Raw genomic sequence first — 17,827 nt, forward strand, 5'->3', positions numbered from 1 at the left:
TATACAAGACAAACAGAACTATCATATTTTTCTTTCCCTGACTTATGAGTAAGTCACAAATGATTATAGCCAATGTGTATTGAACACTTACTATGTATGCATTACACATTGTGCTAATGTTTTATGTATAGCCTCCCACTTAATCCTCACAATGATTCAGAGGGGTCTATGATCATTTCCAAGTTATAGATGAAGAAACTCAGGTGGAAGGAGTTAATTAAACTGCCTCTCTTCCCCCCTCCCCAGATTACCTATAGTAAGTATTGGCACCAGAAATGTAGCCTAGGCTAAGAGACTAACATCTCTTTTCACCACAGTTGATCCTATAAATAACTGTGGTGTAAGAATAAGGACAATCTTCTCTTTGTGGGCAAATGACAGAAAAGCAATTAGCTAGAAGAATAAAGTATAGGGTCAGCCAGGGGCTGTGGCACATGACTGTAAGTCTAACTATTCAGGAGACTGAGATTTGAACATCTTAATTTGAAGCCAGGTTGAACAAAATGTCTGTGAGACTCTTAATCTCCAATTAAGTGACAAAAAGTGGAAGTGAAACTGTGGTTCTAGTGGTAGAGCACTAATTCCGAACAACAGCAAACAAACAAACCCTAAGAGACAGTGCTCATGCCCTGAGTTCAAGCCTTGTACCAGTATGCAGGCACACGTGTAGATGCAGCTACACACACACACACACACACACACACACACACACAGGCACATCTAGTATTTGTTTTAATTGTGACTCTGCTGTTTCTTTGTCTTTGAAGTATGGAAAATTCATTTAATGAATCCAAGGCTTACAATGTTCTTAACTGTAAAATTGTAGCAAACACACCTCTGGGCCATCATCCTAATCACAACTACTGTGTGAGACAAATACTAACTAGTATTTTCTATAATTTATAATTAGAAACAAGGCACTGTCGATTCCACTTACCTTTTTCTTTTTTTCTACTTATCACCCTCCTCTAAGAGGCCATCCAGGAAAGTAACATGAAACTGAAAGCAGAAAACTGATTATTCCAGAGGTTTGATGCAAATAATAATAATAATAATAATAATAATAATAATAATAATAATACCTTGGAACTCTCCACTAACTGGTGCTGCTAAGAAACTTGATTATTTAAAGATGTTTCTGGTTCATCTATTCCAATTTCCGTTCTCTCAGGAAACTATCCTCTTTAGAGAGGAGCAGGCAAAACAGTGAGAGTAAAGACCCCACAAGAGAACAAGTTGAGAACCGAACTGTGCAAAGGAATCAAGTGGCCTCCTAGCTCATTGCAAGGTACAGACTTGGCTGTTTAACAACCTTGAATGGCAGTGAGTCAAAGATGCTGTCAAGGATAAACAAATTTGGAGTAATCATAATTTCTTATCACACACTCTGATTTTCCCCACGTTTGTGTTTAGGTTTTCTGCTTGCACACTTATTTTGTTTGAAAAAACAAAAAAACGGAAAGCATCAACATGAAGAGCCAAGCTATGTTGTAAATTCCCCCATCTAGATATCCGCTGCCTCTGCACGTTCTCACCCTTACTTTTCTCTAAGGATGTCCAGTCTGGGGCAGGAGAGATCAAGAGCATCTCAAAGGGCAACAGCTCTACCACTCTCTCCTTTCGCCCCTGCAGCTTGTTGTAGTTCCCCTCCCCTCCCCCTTTGCCTGCTGCTTCCCATTGGCCATCGCCATGACAACCGGCAGCTGCTAGGCTCTCCGCACCTTCTGCAGCAGGGGTGGGGCTGTGGGGGTGGGGGAGGGAGGGGCGGAGCCAGAGGAGGTGTCTGCTGCAAGTTCCTGGCTGCTTCTGAGCTCACCCCATCCTCCGAGAGGGAGGAGGCCCAAGTGATGCTGCTGCTGCCCCTGCCTCCTCCAAGGCTGGTAATTTAGTGTTGCTGGAAGGGTGGTTCCTATTCACGTCCTTGCCAACCAGAGAGGGAGGAAAGGGAAAGAGAAAAAGAAGAAGGAAAAAAAAAAAATCCCAGCAGCCGCTGCTGATGTTGGCTTTCCAGGCTGCATCCGACTTGATCTCAAGGAAAATGGATTCAGTTCGCATCTCCCCCTGCTTTCCGCAGCTTCTCCGGGTCTCAGCATGGTGAGTGGGACACCTTTCTGGCTTAGCTGGTTACTAAATGATTTGTGTAGACATCCGCGGCCTGGTGTGGAACAATGACTCCACTGTCTCAGAAGAGGAGCGGGGATGAGGATGGAGGCAGATGGAGGTTGCTAGGAAGAGAGAAGGAAGAAGGCATCCACTTGTATTAAAAATACTACTAATAATAAATGGGACCTGGGTTTTTTTTTTTAATCGCAAATTGGCTCTGAATACAGACTGAACCACTAGATTTCTTTCCTCTCAAGCTTAGCAACAAAATCAGGGGGTGGGAAAGCAGCGGGTGGGGTGGGGGGAAAGGAGTTGTTGAAAGGAATCATTTCATTTGCAGCTCTCACATTACAGGGTTGGGCCTTCCTCAAAAATATGTTTGGTGTCTCAACCTTTAGGGCCTAATTATAAGGTAGATTTGCTTGCTTGTTTCACTGCTAGAGTGGCCCCAGAATTTAGCATTCTAAACAATCTTGGTGAGAAACCATTTGGCAGATTTAGAGTTTCGTTTTTATGCACACATTTGGCCATGAACGTTACACATGTACGTCTCCTGAGTATGCATAATATATACACAGACATCACTCAGCTTGTATATTGCATTTATGAAATATTTATATGCAGAGTATGTTTTGTTTTGCTGTCATTTTTATGAGCTATAAATGTCTTTGCATGCTTGAAGTGATTGCATATTTTTGAGGCTGCTTCCGGATTGTTTTATTATTCACTGGCTGCATTTGGATTAATGTGAGATTTATTCTTGTTATTATCCCTTAGTTTCATTGTGACCAATTAGGAACAATTATGTCTGTTATGTGATGTGTATTATGATGCTAAATGCAAATCTTAGCTAGACTCCTTTTCCCACCACATTAGGTTGGTGGGTTTATATAGCAAACGCTGTATTTACAAAGATAGGAAAGGGAGGTGGCTTTTGGTATTATTTTGTATTCATTATTTCCCAAAATTAATGTCAGAATATATCAGTTTTCTTGCAACCTTCTCATGTTTGTACTGCTGGTTCCAGGCAGCAGAGCTGAACTAAAATGTGAGATACACTCAGTTTATTTGATAGTGCTGTTTGGCCCATTCATTCCTTTAGTATCCAGGCACCATTTTATATTTATGTCAAATGTCTTCTGGGTCTGCTTCTATAAGTAATTAGGTAGGAAAGTGGGATTGTTTTTGAAAAATTTAGGTGTTATTAAGGATCCGAGGCTAGCCATTTCCAAATTAGCCTTCTCATTCAATGACACGAGAGAGCGTGAGCAAAGAGCTTAGCTGGAGAATGTGTGGCTCATAGATGAAATGGGTGCAATAATAGCTTATAAATGCTTACAGTATCTACTTGACTATTTTTCTAGAAGCTAATGATTTTAAGAAGAGCAGCCTACAGAGCGCTCTCACCACCTAGATAATGAATTTTATTGAATTAAAGTTAGGTAGGTAAAAGTGTTTCATGAATACTACATTTATCTTACACACAAATTCTATCAATCTATTCTCCAAATATATCATTTTCAGGGCAAACATTTTGTGCCACTTAAAATAACAATGTTTTTAATATTTTTATCCTGCACTCATTTATAATTGATATGTGTCTCTGGTTTGTAGTTTTATTTCTCAGTGAATGAGTGTCTGATTTATTTCATAGATGGGAAGGATCCATAGTGACTTAGTTTAAGACGCAGGGGCATGTCATGAATTATCTGGAGTCACAACTCTGAACTCATGCTGCCATGTGTCCAATTGAACAACTCTAGAAAGAAGGGCAAAGAAGAAGTATCGGGCTTGTATGTCACATCAACACTTTTATAACACATTATGCCCTGATTTTCTTATACTGCTAAACGAAAACTTCAGCTATATCTACCATAAACTTAAAAAAACTTAAGATATATAGCGGTTGACTCTGCTTTACCCAACTAAACAATAACAACAACAGCACCTTGGGGTTTGTTTTCTACATCTGTTGTGTTCAGTTTTCCTGTGGCTATAGTTTTATGGGCAGAGGCAGGACATGGGTTTCAAACTCACTGTTCATGGTCTGGTTCAACTATGAGACTGTCTCCATGGAACCATAAAGAAAAGTCATTTCATTTGGAGTAAAGGAATTTGAGAGGGGATATCCATTTGTTTCAGAGAAGTTGCTGAGTTTACCTAGGACATTACTCATTACTGTGTTGTTGGAACCTAGAATATGCTCAGTGGATTTCCACTTGATTAGAAAGAGGGGACATTAGAAATACAAAGTGTAGCAGTTCTGCGTGGTAACTGTGAGAGACTCAGGACAGCAAATAAGGCACCACACTCTTCTGTCATCAAAACCTTCAAAAGAGTGACCTAGATCATCGGTAGATTCCTTCTAAAGAACTCGGACCTTTTCTGCAGCAAACTATCCTTTAAGAACATGAATTCATTGTTTAACATCCATAGATCTCTTGTAACAGCAAGACTCCATTTTGAAATGGGCTTCTAAATGATACAAGCTGGCTTTTTTGACAGAACTCATTGATTTTTTATGAAATTCTGCCAAGATACAGAGGTTAACCCATTCATGAGTCCTTGTTTCTCCACAATTTTATGGAATATAATGTCAAACTACATTAAAATTACCCCCCCCCGTTGCATGATTAATTTTGAAAACTGTAATGTCTTATTTAGTGGAATTTAGATACATAGTGATTTAAGAATTACTAAGTTGATGTCAGAAAAAAATAACTATATAATTACCCAAATGCTTGTGATGTTTGACTTAAAAGTATTAATTACCTTTTGCCAACACTCTTGAAAATGCTATTTTTCATGCAATATTAAAGTTTAACTGCTATGTGAACAGTTAGAAAAATTTAAGTAAAACACACATTATTTATAGTGCTTTGTGATCTGACATTTCCTTGTTCTTCAGTTGACCTCAAAACATATTTGAACTTTATGTTCAGTTTCCAAGTCTATTTAGTGTGGCATAGAAAATATCTAGAAAACAAAGCTACTTTGTTTATTTTCCATTGAATCATAAAGAATTGATGCTTTGTTTCCTAAGGTAGGAGCTTAAAATAAAACAAAAATTTATCATGAAAGTTTCAACATAAATAATTCGACCATCAGCTCTAGTTGAAATAAGTATCCTCAATTTGTACTAAGTTGTTTCTCTGAGAAGTCAATTACAACTCCTCTTGTTTACACATCCCACTATTATTTTATCAGCTGAAAACGTGTTTCCAAACAGGAGGAATTAATCAATTGACAAGAGCCTATTTGTAAAGCTCTTACATGATTAGCAGAATTTGCATAGAATTTCCTTGGATGATATAAGATAGATGCATGTAAAAAATTAATGAAGACACAAAGTTGCTATCATTAGTATTGTCAATATGCCAAATATTAGTATAATCTTTTATAGTTCTCAAAGTAATTTTTCTTTTCTTTGCTTTTTCCTTCCTTCCTTCCTTCCTTCCTTCCTTCCTTCCTTCCTTCCTTCCTTCTTTCCTTCCTTCCTTCCTTCCTTCCTTCCTTCCTTCCTTCCTTCCTTCCTTCCTTCCTTCCTTCCTTCTTTCTTTCTTTCTTTCTTTCTTTCTTTCTTTCTTTCTTTCTTTCTTTCTTTCTTTCTTTCTTTCTTTCTGTGGATCATGGGGCTTGAACTTGGCCTGTGCACTATCCCTCAGCTCATCAGCTCAAGGCTACCACCCTACGCTTGAGCCAAGTCCCACTTCTCATTTTCTAGAGATTAATTGGAGACAAGAGTCTCAGGTCTTTGTGCCCGGGCTGGCTTTGAACCTTGATCCTCAGATCTCAGCCTCCTGAGTAGTTTACTTCTTATTTTATATTCTTAGAAGTTTTATCATGTCAGTAAAGTTATTATTATTTTTTAAAAGTAAGTGGAATAAGTTTCAGTTGTGTTTGGTAGTTGGAATATGAGAGAGTGTATCTTTGGTCATATCAAATGTAAAGTGGGTCGAGGTGGTACATATATGCAATGTATGTATATGATCATACCTAGATAGGCACATACATTTTTAAAATTTTCTTAAGTAAAAATGTGGCAAAAGGAAAATACAACAGTTAGCTGGTATATTTGAGTTATAAAATATACTGAATATACACTATACAGTTTGATTTTATTTAAATTTTTTGAATATTTTAGGTACCTGTTTTCCTTTTTTTTGATCACACTGAATTTTCTCGTAGACAAAATGTGTACTTAGACTATCTGCACTAACAAAGAGACAAAATATTTTTGAATAACATTTTGCTCCTTTAGGAAAATGTAGAAACTTGGGTAAAAGTAACATGGGTAGGACTAGTAAACATTTGGGGGGGAAAGTTCCTTTTATTTTTAATAATATACTTTAGGATGTAATATTTCATTTTATGCTAAGAGCTAAATTAAAATTTCTGTACATCCTGGCTCTCAAAACCATGCATCATTTCCTTCTTATTTTTATTCCTCAGTCCAATAACTTTATTGGGACTAGTATTTCTAATTTTTTCTGAATATAAAACATCAGACAGTTTCCTTTTCCCCCCACACTTACTGTAATACATTGGTGTCCTATGTTTTTATGAACCTAGGCATATTTTGGTAATTCAATCAGTCCTGCCTATCTAAAGAGTAAATCAAGGGATTTGAATTATTCATTCTACCTTTGGAAATATAATAAATGCAACAAAAGTGAAGCTCCATCCTAGGAAAGATATTCTGAATTATTCAATGGTTTAATTATATTTTATCTTCCAATGTTATTTTTTATCACATTTTAAAAGTAACAGCTTCATTGTAAGGAAAAACAAGAAAAATGAAAGTCCCCTAAAAGCTTACCATCAGAAAAACCATTACTGTTAACATTTTGGAATGTTTCATTTTCCATTTATATGTAGAAACACAAAGAGAGTATATGTCATAAATGGACCATACTCTAATTATGCCTTTTATTTTCTATTTGTTAGACATCATTTCATGTCAACAAATGTGCCAATTAAAACTTAAATCTCTATTCCCATTTTTTAAAAGTTCAACGCTTGTTTCTCCATCTGGAAATCTTTACCCTTCCGTTTTAATTACTGAGCATGGTATTTGTAAACGTGTGGATTTCTAGCAGCTGTAGCCAGGTATTGTTCTCAGGAAATATGAGCTCTAACCTACCTGACTGTGCCTATTGCAATGAGTATTAAATGAACCTAGGTGATCTCTTGACTGCTGGAAATCGATGATATTTACAAACTAAATCAGTGAAATCCCTGCTTGAACTTCTGGAAGTGTGATATGTATATCAGTAGCAATGAAAAAAAAAAGAAAAAAATTCCTTTCAGATTCATTTTTTCCCCTAGTATGAGAGTGGTGCCTCTTGTAGCGTTAGCCTCTGTGATCAGAATCTGTATTGTCTTTATGGAAGGAGTGATCACAAGAGTTTGAGAGTTCGTCAAGATACATATATTTGTCATCTGGTGGGTTTTTATGAATTTGGTTATATTATATTGAACATGTATGTAATAATTACATACTATTCTGTGACTATTCCGTCATTCTAACCTATTCGTGACTCTACAATGAAAGTCGGGTCATCTGATTCTTCCGTGACTTGACCACGAATGGCAGCGTTCTACTTACTTTCCAGTCTGAACTTTTGGATAGGATTAGGAAGATTTCCTAGGTTATTTTCTTCATCCTGTATATTTCTTTTGTAACATTTATTTAAAAGTATGATTTTAGAACCATTACTTATTTTCTCTTCACTTCACAATAAGCTCCAGGAAGGAAGAAAATTTAGCTCTCTTCTCTACTGCTTAATAATGGATTTTTGGCACAACATACGTACTCAACAAAGACTGGTTTGTTGACTGACAAAGTGACCAACTGACTGCCTGGTTGACTGGCTGACTGACTGACTAACAGCTTGTCTGCCTGACTAAATGAATGAATGAATGAATGAATGAATGAATGAATGAGTGAATGAATTGATGGAGGTTCCCTTAAAGGGTCTCTGTCCTACAATTGATTATAGATATTCCCATGAATACTTTTTAAAACTATGATTATTCTTATTCTTTCAGAGTATTGTTGGGCTGGGGATATTGTCCACTAGTAGAGATCTAGAATGCAGGGAACTTTGGGCTCAATTTCAAGACTTAAAGAATAGTCCAATAAACAAGCTGTAAAAAGCAAAATAGAGGGGCCAGAAGTTTGGCCTAGTGGTAGAGTGCTTGCCTAATATGCAGGAAGACCCAGGTTCAATTCCTAGGTACCACATATGTAGAAAAAAGCCGGAAGTGGTGCTGTGGCTCCAGTGGTAGAGCTGTATCCCTGAGATAAGCCCAAGGATAATGTCCAGCCCCAAGTCCAAGCCCCAGGACTGGCAAAAAAAATTACTTGCTGCCCATTGTCGATAGGGGCTCTCCTCTCAGTCTCCTTTAGAAACTGAACTGGAAGTTGGAAACACTGATACTATTTAGGGGATATTTTTGAATTCACTGTAATTTATTTAAAATAAATTATTAATTTACTTATTAGTTTTTAACTGTATTGATACACACAGCTATTTATATTTCATTATGTAGAGACGACTTTATCACAACTATTTTTCTGTTCTAGAAATATAATGTACCAAATTCACTAATGAACAAATTATTTTTTTCACACCCATGTTAAAAACTAAACCCAAACAAGTACATCTCACACCAGAGATAAATGAAGGAAACATTCCGCTTTTATGCAAGGTCTGAAATCAGTCAGAAAAAGAGTGACCTGAAAGAATGGACTGTGCTTAGCACACATCGAAACACACCTTGAAGCCGCTGGGAAGAACCATCTGAACTGCTGGTACCATGAAATTGAAGTAGGAGGAAAATGTCTTTCTTGCCTTTGAGATCTAAGTGAAGGTAATAACATTGATATCTATTCTTGAAATTCTGGAGTCTAATGTTAATTAAAACATACAAGGGAAAAATAAAGCTGGTTAAGTTTGGCTGATACAGCCTGCTCAGAAAACATGGCATCACTGTTACTTGAAAGAAGGACATCTTGCTGCTATTGTGACTAAACCAGACTGTGCTCATGCGCTTCAGAAGCAAGGGGGATAATTCCATCATGTCTTCTACTCCAAACTACAAACATTCCCCAGGAAGTGCTTTCACACTTAGCCATATCCAAATGAATATAAAATAATTTGAATATGTAAAAAAAACTTGAAATAGAACTTTTAGAATGAGTACTCTTCTGTTGAACTCACTCTGTGGCTCTACCAATAAATGACAAACACACGGATCAACAATTCCCCTTTAGTTTTTGGTTCTGATGCTTGAACCCATGGCCCCGCATATACTGCAGAGGGACCACAGCCTTCAGAAATTACTTCGGATAACCAATTTGGAGAATTTATAAGAAGAAAAAGAATCCTTGCTAGAATGTTACAACCCGCTCTTCTAAATGCACACTGAGAAGATAAAAGAAACAGATTTCACTTGAAAACATGCATTATAAACCCCAAAGTTTCTTTTCTTAAGGAAGTTCCTAGATACTTTAGATCATGAAAATGGGTACTTTAGATTGAATTATTAGGGCTTCTCCATCAACCCAGCTCTAGTGACCTTAACTTCCCCCCACAAGGAATTACTCCAACTACCATGGGCTCAGTCTTGTGTCTATTAAGGAGTAATTCAAGTGGCAGTTAATAAACCATGAAATGGATTTTGGGTTTTAGACAAAACCTGGTTTTTAGCTGTATTATGGAATGACAGTTGAATTGACTTCATTTTATTTCATTGCCGTATGTATGTGTGTGAATGTGTGTATGTGTGCATATATGTGTCTGTGTATATATACAATATACTAGGATTATAGGTGTGAGCCACTGGCACTTGGTTTATGTATAGATTTTTGTATGTGTGGTATCTGGATCTAGCTTAGAGCTTTCCTCAAGCTTAATGGGTTCACTGAGCTATACTGCCCATTCTGACTTCTTATCTTTAAAATACTTTTACTTAATAAATTATATTATAGGTCATATACTATACAATATTCTTAGCCCAAACACTAGCATTAAAAATAGATTACAAATGAATAATAGTTTTGTAAAATAAAGTCGTTAGGATCCCTTCTTCTACAGTCTGTCATGCTTCACTCAGAAACAAGAGAAGGCAAAGCAATCCTGAATTACCCTACCACAAGAAAAATTCATTTTTTCTTCTCTCACTTGTGCCACCCTCAAGTTTGTATCCTCCATGTAGCCTAGTGTCCAAATTATATGCTAGGGACATACCTGATTCATCTAACAGCTCTTGCCCAGGCACGTTTGATCACATATATTGCAATCACTTAACTGTGGTATATGATTTTATACATTCCGCTTTTCTCGTCTGGTTTTGTAATCAAGCCCAGGGGCTTTTGCCAAGGCTTCTGAAAGGTAGCAAAGCAACACTGTGAATTCTCCTAGATAATCTCTGGACCTTTGTCTCTGAACTTTACTACCATTTCTGTAGTTAAGTAATATCAGCTGTCACTTGTAAACACTGATTATTGGTGGGATAGTCAGGTGTGATCTAAGCAGAATTGATGTGTTCACACCTTACACGATGCCATCACCAATCACATTGCTCATGTGCTTAAAATGTTATTTGACTAATCAGAGGACATGATGACAGAATCACTGATGATGAGAGAGCAGAAGAGAATTTTGTTCAGAAGATGCCCTTGGTACCCATATGTTCTATCCCTTGGATCACTCTGAAAATGATTTCACACTCAGTATTGCCTCATGTCACTTTTTCTTATGGGTCTTGAGGCTTGACCTTGACCTGGATGCTGTCCCTGAACCTTCAGCCCAAGGCTACAACCCTACCCTTGAGCCAAGCCCCACTTCCCCTTTTCTAGAGGTTAATTGAAGATAAGAGCCTCAGGTCTTTTTGTGCCCAGGCTGGCTTTGAACCTTGATCTTCAGATCTCAGTCTCCTGAATAGCTGGGGTGACAGCCACGCCCGGCTCATCTCACTTTTGAAGAAGTGAATACACCAGCAGTTCAGATGTTCCTTATAATTCAAGTCAAGATTTATTCCAGTCACAAATGGCATAGTTGTGACCCTCTTAGTACCAAAGATAACTGATATCATCTAACTAAAACACAAAACAATTTTTACTTTGGCTCAATTATTCTGAAAAAGAAGAGAGAGTTTGAGGACATCTCTTTGTGTTTAATTGGCTGAGCATTTTCATCTGTGTGAGTGTGATTTTATCTTCTGCAATCTCTGCTACACTTTGCAGACATAGGTAAATCTATAGACATTTGAAAGAGGATAATGAAATTTTGATGGCTGAAATTTCATAGCCAAAGCCATTCAGTGAGTGAGTTGTAGAGTTGGAATCGGTGTGAACTCTATCTGATTTTAAATGATTAAAAACTGAGTACTTGTTTTCTGGATCATGCTCAAGAGGCCATTTATAACTTTGGTGAAATAGTAGAAAGGACTAATATATGCTTCCAGAAATATGCGTTTATATGCAAAATATATATGTATAAATATAGACATACATGCATGCATACATATATTTGCCAGTCCAGGGGCTTCAACTCAGGGTCTGGGTACTTCCCCTGAGCTGTTTTGCTCAAGGTTAGTGCTCTACTACCTGAGCCACAGTTCCACTTTGGGGTTTTTTGTTGTCGTTTTTTGTTTGTTTGTTTTTTTATTGTCAGGTTGATATATAGAGAGGTTACAGTTACATTCCTAAAGTAGTGAGTACATTACTTCTTGAACCTTGATACCCCCTCATGTTTTTTTCTCACTTTCCATCCCACATCCCCTCCCAAGTTGTAAAATTCATTTCCAACATATTGTCTTGTGGGTATTGCTGTTACATTGGATCACACTTTGACCTTTGTCTCATCTTCTTGTTCCCCTTCCCTTCCCGGATATATAATACATCAGGTACCGAAGTCAGATACAGCAACAACAGGGGATAAATCATGGGTGGGGGGGGGTGGAAGAGAAAAGAAGTAACTTCACATAGTACATTAAGAACAACAATCACAAAGACAAACCTCCTGTCTTGGAGTTCATTTTGCTTAGCCTCATTCTATATGACAATGTATACATAGCTTTTGAGCTACTGTGATCCTCTGCTAGAAAAATCCTAGATGCATACTAATTATTACAAATGAGGGGAAAACATGGAGCCTGTGTTTCTTTGGGTCTAGCTTACTTTGAGTCTCATGGGCTTTCCTGTCTATGCCAGCTTTGATTCATGATCCTTAAATCTTATCCTCCTAAGTAGCCAGGATTACAGGTATGAGCTACTGGCACCCAACTAGCAAATACATATTTTTAAAGCATAGATTTATTCAAAATTGTATAATTTGGTATTAGGTAAATGACTCAAATATTTGCCTCTTCACTAAAAATAAGAAATGCTGGCAAGACCAGGCCCACATGAGCTCATGGCAGAGTCTGCTGGAGTTGCGCAGTGTGTGTTGAGGCATGGCACTTTGCTGTGTGGAACACATCCATACTCAGATTCCCTCTCAGGGTAAACACATATGTTTCAATAATATAGGAACTGAAATTGACCATTGAGAATAACCCAAAGGCAAACATGTGAGGAAGATGAATAATCTCTGTGAGAAGTAATGCTTTAATTACACTTTGTGGATAATCCCAAGGACATTTCAGCAGAAAAGAAAATGCCACTTCTAATGATTACTCCCTATCCCATCTTGCTGTTTATTTTTGTAATGTCTTTTATAATCAGTAGGTATATATTTGGCTACAATTAATATATTTTATGCTTATGTCTAGAGTATTTAATACTTCAGTTGAGTCTTTGCCAACTCATAGATGAGGTAAATGTCTTATATTACTATATGTAATTTAGGTCCTTTGAGCACCTTTACCAAATCCTTTTGTGTACAATCAAAGCCAAGCAATCTATGCTGCCTGCATATGTAAATGATTAAATAAGCCAAGCTATTTTGTGTGCATGTATGTATATGTATATGTGCATGTGTGTGCGAGTATATGCATGCATATCTAGGGGGAATATTAAAGATAATTCTTCCAAATATGTCATTACCATTTTCATCAAAATTTCAGTGAAGCTCCTCCATACAGAAATCATTCATTGACTAACAATTGTTAGCCTGATCCTGGTCCTGAGGACTTACGTTATGAAAAAGAAAACAGGACCACTTTTCCAAGAATAGCAATATAGGGAACATTGACAGAGGATGCATAAATAATACCCAGTTCTCTGAAGGCATGTTTGTTTTTTGTAACCCGACCACTGTGGCGTCTATTTAAGGGATCTAATCATCAATGTACATGTTGATAAATATGGCACTGCATCAGTCCACAGTCCTCCCTTGTTTCTCTGACATCTTTCATTTGATAAATATAATATATGGGAATCACTGAGCTGTATCCATTTATGGACTAAATTCACCTTAAACATCTTCTAAAGATTTCTTTCAAAGGATATATGTTCGTTTTTGTTGTGTTAGGATTTGTTTTGCTATTCTATACAGACACCAAACATTGCATTCAAATGGTTACATTCTTTGTTACTGACATGTACTAAAGAAGACAATCCAGTTGCTATTTTATGAGCACTTAAACCAAGATTTAGTGAGATAAAACAATGTAGTACTTACTCTGTACCATCCAATTAACAATTGATGTAAATAAATTCTAATTTAAAATGTGGATGACACCAAATTCTAACAAATATGCCAAACTTTTTAAATGAAAATTTGATTGTGCACTTGAACATTGAAATTATAATGTTTTCACTGTCAAGTACCAACCTATGTCCATATTTTGCCATAAAGGTAGTCTGTCAAAGTATATGTTCAAATTAACATAGCTGAAGTTTCCTCGGTCAGGAGAGAAAAAAAGGACCAAATAAGTGCTAGCATTTCCAGAAACCACTTGGAGGTAACTATTAGAGATCATGTGTGAATTTGTATATTTGTATGATAGATAGATAGATAGATAGATAGATAGATAGATAGATAGATAGATAGTTGTAGTGTTTCTCCTATACATTCGTGTAATATTTTCAGGTCTGACATTGTGGTCTTGAATAACCGTGAGTTCCAAATTCTTTAAAAACATAAATTTCAGAATTTTATTTGCATATTCAACATTCCATTCTCATTAGTTTATAAAGGTTTTGTTCATTGTAGTTATTACAGTTTATAAGCATAACAAAAACTCTCATTGCAGCCCTGCCTGCCTTGATCATAAACTATTTTTTTCAGAAAATATCAAGCAATGATGATGACATTTGAGGATTAAAATTTCCACAAATTCCTCAATGTTCAATACATTATCCTTTGGGAAACAGATACCATTAACCCAACATGAAGCACTTGTATAAGGTTGGTTTCTCTCTTAGTAATTTACATGTAATGAAATCTTTCTATTTTTGCTCCCCTTCCCACCCCCAGTCCTGTGGCTTGAACTCTGGGTCCTAGGCACTGTCCCTGACCCTCCTTTTGCTTACCAGCACTCTACCAGTTGAGGCACAGAGCCATGACCAGGCTTTTCTGTGACTAATTGAGGATAAGAGTCTCATGAACTTTCCAGCACAGGCTGGCTTCAAACTGGTTTATCCTCAGATCTCCTTCTTTCTTCTTCCTCCTCCTCCTCCTCCTCCTCCTCCTCCTCCTCCTCCATCTCCTCCTCCTCCTCCTCCTCCTCCTTCTTCTGCTGCTGCTGCTGCTGCTGCTGCTGCTGCTGCTGCTGCTTCTGCTTCTGCTTCTTCATTTTTGTGTGGCCTGGGACTTGGACTGGGCCTGGGGCTTGAACTCTGGACCTAGGCACTGTTCCTGAGTTCTTCAGCTCAAGGCTACCATCCTATCCCTTGAGCCACAGTGCTATTTCTAGTTTCTAGTGGCTAACTGGAGGTAAGAATCTCACAGTCTTTCCAGGCCCATCTGGCTTGGATCATAGTCTCCTGAGTAGCTAGGATTACAGGCATGAACCACTACCCCCTGAAGGACTCTATTCTTTTTTTTTTTTTTTGCCAGTCCTGGGCTTGAGCTCAGGGCCTGAGCACTGTCCTTGGACTTTCTCAAGGCTAGAGCTCTACCACTTGAGCCTCAGCACCACTTCTGGCTTTTTTTCTATATGTGATACCGAGGAATCAAACCCGGGTCTTCATGCATGCTAGGCAAGCACTTTAACCACTAGGCCAAACTCCCGGCCCTGAAGGACTCTATTCTTAAAAGACTTTTTGAGTAGTCAAGATGTAGGTCCACAATAGTGCCTTCTCAAATGTAGTTCTATAAAGAACGTGGAGATAACTCAACTGTCATAGTAAGTATGTCATTATTATCATTAAAAAGCATTTTCTTTTCATGGTATCACTACCAGATCTGTTGTGAGGATCTGTGAACTAAACTAGAACTCTGCAGTATTCTTTAAATGACATGCAACAAACGTATTCATTAGATCTGTGATCTCAACGTTAAGACGTCGAAAAAATAACTCCGGATAAAAATAACTCTACCACTTACATCGAGTTCCTCTATAGTGGGGAGACATGTGGAGGCGTGTGAAGTGAATGGGTAGACTGCACAGAGGACTCAGAATCACTTCTAAAACCAGAGCAGGAAGCTCTCCGCCCCTAAGATTATGCTTAGAAACCCCAAGGTTTTGTCAAAATGCAAGAAGCTTTGCAAATGAGGTATGGTGTGTGGGAAAGTATATACAAAAAAAAAAACCCTTGGTGAGTGACATGAAAGCTCATGAATAAAGAAAATGATACATTCTGAGGACTGAATTCACACACCTGAACTGAGGAGAGGATTGTTGTAAACAGCTTGTGTTGAAATGGCTTACCCCAAACCACCTTACTAAAGGCTGTGACTCAGGGAACACTGCAGAACGTGGCTATTTAAAATAAAGCAGAACCAGGGACAGAGGGAAAGCACTTTATGCAGTATCAATCATTTGGTCTGCTCTAAATTTGAGCCTATGTGAAACTTCATCCTGAGAATATATCAGAAACTACACTATGTGACTGAAATAAGAAATAACTCTTAAATCCTGGCAAGAAAATTATGAATGGCTTTCCAGTGTTATTTTTTTTTGCCCTTGTTTGAACCCTTCTCAATATGTGAACATAATGAGAGTATATGTATGGAAAGCATTGGAAAACATATTAGATCCATTGATTCCAGTCACAGTCAGAGGACTCTTTCATTATTATTTATTTCTATATTCAATATACAAAAGGCAACCTAGAAAGTGAGGAAAAATGTAAACCCAGAGGGAAAAAGGTTACCGAGTATTTAATGAGAATATTGATCGCGACTGACTTGACTCTGCTATTTTTCCTTCCTTGAGTTATAATTACCAGTAGTCCAGCCTTGGTATTAAATTATTAAGTAATCCATAAATGATTCCCTCTCCCTCTCTCTCTCCCTGTATCTCTCTCTGGCCCATATGTTCCCTCTCTGTCTCTGTCTCTCTCCCCCCATTACACATATGTACACATATTTCATGTTAAACGTCATAGCTAAACGTCACTGAGGCAAAAACTTGTAAAACCATTGCAAAACCCCCAAAGAAACCCTTGGCTAGGTTATCCCCAGGGACTCCTGAAGCCACAGCTGAAAATTTCTATGTTTATGGCTGTGGGACTTTTCACACTTTTCTGGCAGTATTTCATCATCCTGAATGTTTCCCAGGGTGTGAAAAGAGTGCTAGAGCTTTTGGTCATTTTTTCCCTTCCACTGTGTGTGCATGTGTGGGCACACAAGTGTGTGCATGCAATATCATCATTGACCTTAGAATCAAAAAGCTACATCCCCAATCCCACATTATAATGTGCCAAGCTCCTCTTCAGAACATAAAGGAACTGAGTTTACTTTCTCTCTGTTTTAGCCCAGAGCTGGCATCCATACATATAATAGCCAAGCATGAAATGAATGAATGATTGAATGAAAGAGACATTAATGAGGTTCTATCTTATTTAGAAGGTTATAGTAGATTGTGTGAAGGTCTCTTTCCACTCAACATTGAGAGCCTGTAGTAAGCAGAGCTTCAAGGCACAAGCATTCTGTGCCCTACAAAATTTTTGCTTTTTCACATTTAGAAAATCTCTGTCTAGCTTTCTATTTTTAGAGACTGTGTTGGAAGCTGGCCTAGCCATATGTGTGATATTTTAATCAAAGTCTGAACACAGCTCTACCTGGAAGAAAATATCAAATGAAAGGGTAAAGGATTCTCTTTTCTTTTCGGTCTGATTTGTCAGGGCATGTCCTGCTGTCATATATGGAATCAAAAGAATGGTTCTTATAATCAGAAAACCCCTGGGCAAATATCCTCTTTCTACATAAACTCTCTGTCTGGGTACCACCTTCACTATAGGTTTATTTATCTAGGCTGTCTTTTTTTATGAAAAAGCACAAAACTGGGATTCAGAGACTCAGAGTTTTGTTCTGTATGTATTACATGTACAAACATATTTACACACAGTGGAGAAATACCTGCTGTTTAGATGTCTTTTCACTCTTGTCTTTTGCTTTTTTTGGTCGTGATAAAAGACATCACTTCTTTTTTATTTCATCTCAAGAGGAGGAACATAGGTTAAAAAAACATGTATGGAAGGTTCTCTCAATTCTTTTGCTTTCTGGTATAAGGTCAGGTTTGCTAGGTGATTGAAGAAACACTTCTCTGAAAGCCAGTTTTTGCATTTGCTCATGGTAATGATAGTGGGATGATTTCTCATCCT

The 17,827-nt window shown here is 37.6% G+C and overlaps 1 protein-coding gene across 4 annotated transcripts in view; it reads left to right on the plus strand.

Annotated features, from left to right (window-relative positions):
* Window positions 1-1,819: 1,819 nt before the first annotated feature.
* Jakmip2 (janus kinase and microtubule interacting protein 2) overlaps window positions 1,820-17,827 on the plus strand; it is a 148,679-nt gene continuing 132,671 nt past the window's right edge. For all 4 annotated transcript variants that reach the window (XM_090331268.1, XM_090331269.1, XM_090331270.1 and 1 more), the window contains exon 1: window positions 1,820-2,094. The gene's annotated coding sequence lies outside the window, so the exon portion shown is untranslated. The remainder of the gene's footprint in view (window positions 2,095-17,827) is intronic.

The sequence above is a fragment of the Megascapheus bottae genome, chromosome 4 (genome assembly GCF_031878675.1).
Source record: "Megascapheus bottae isolate mThoBot1 chromosome 4, mThoBot2.hap1, whole genome shotgun sequence".
Lineage (NCBI taxonomy): Eukaryota > Metazoa > Chordata > Mammalia > Rodentia > Geomyidae > Megascapheus > Megascapheus bottae.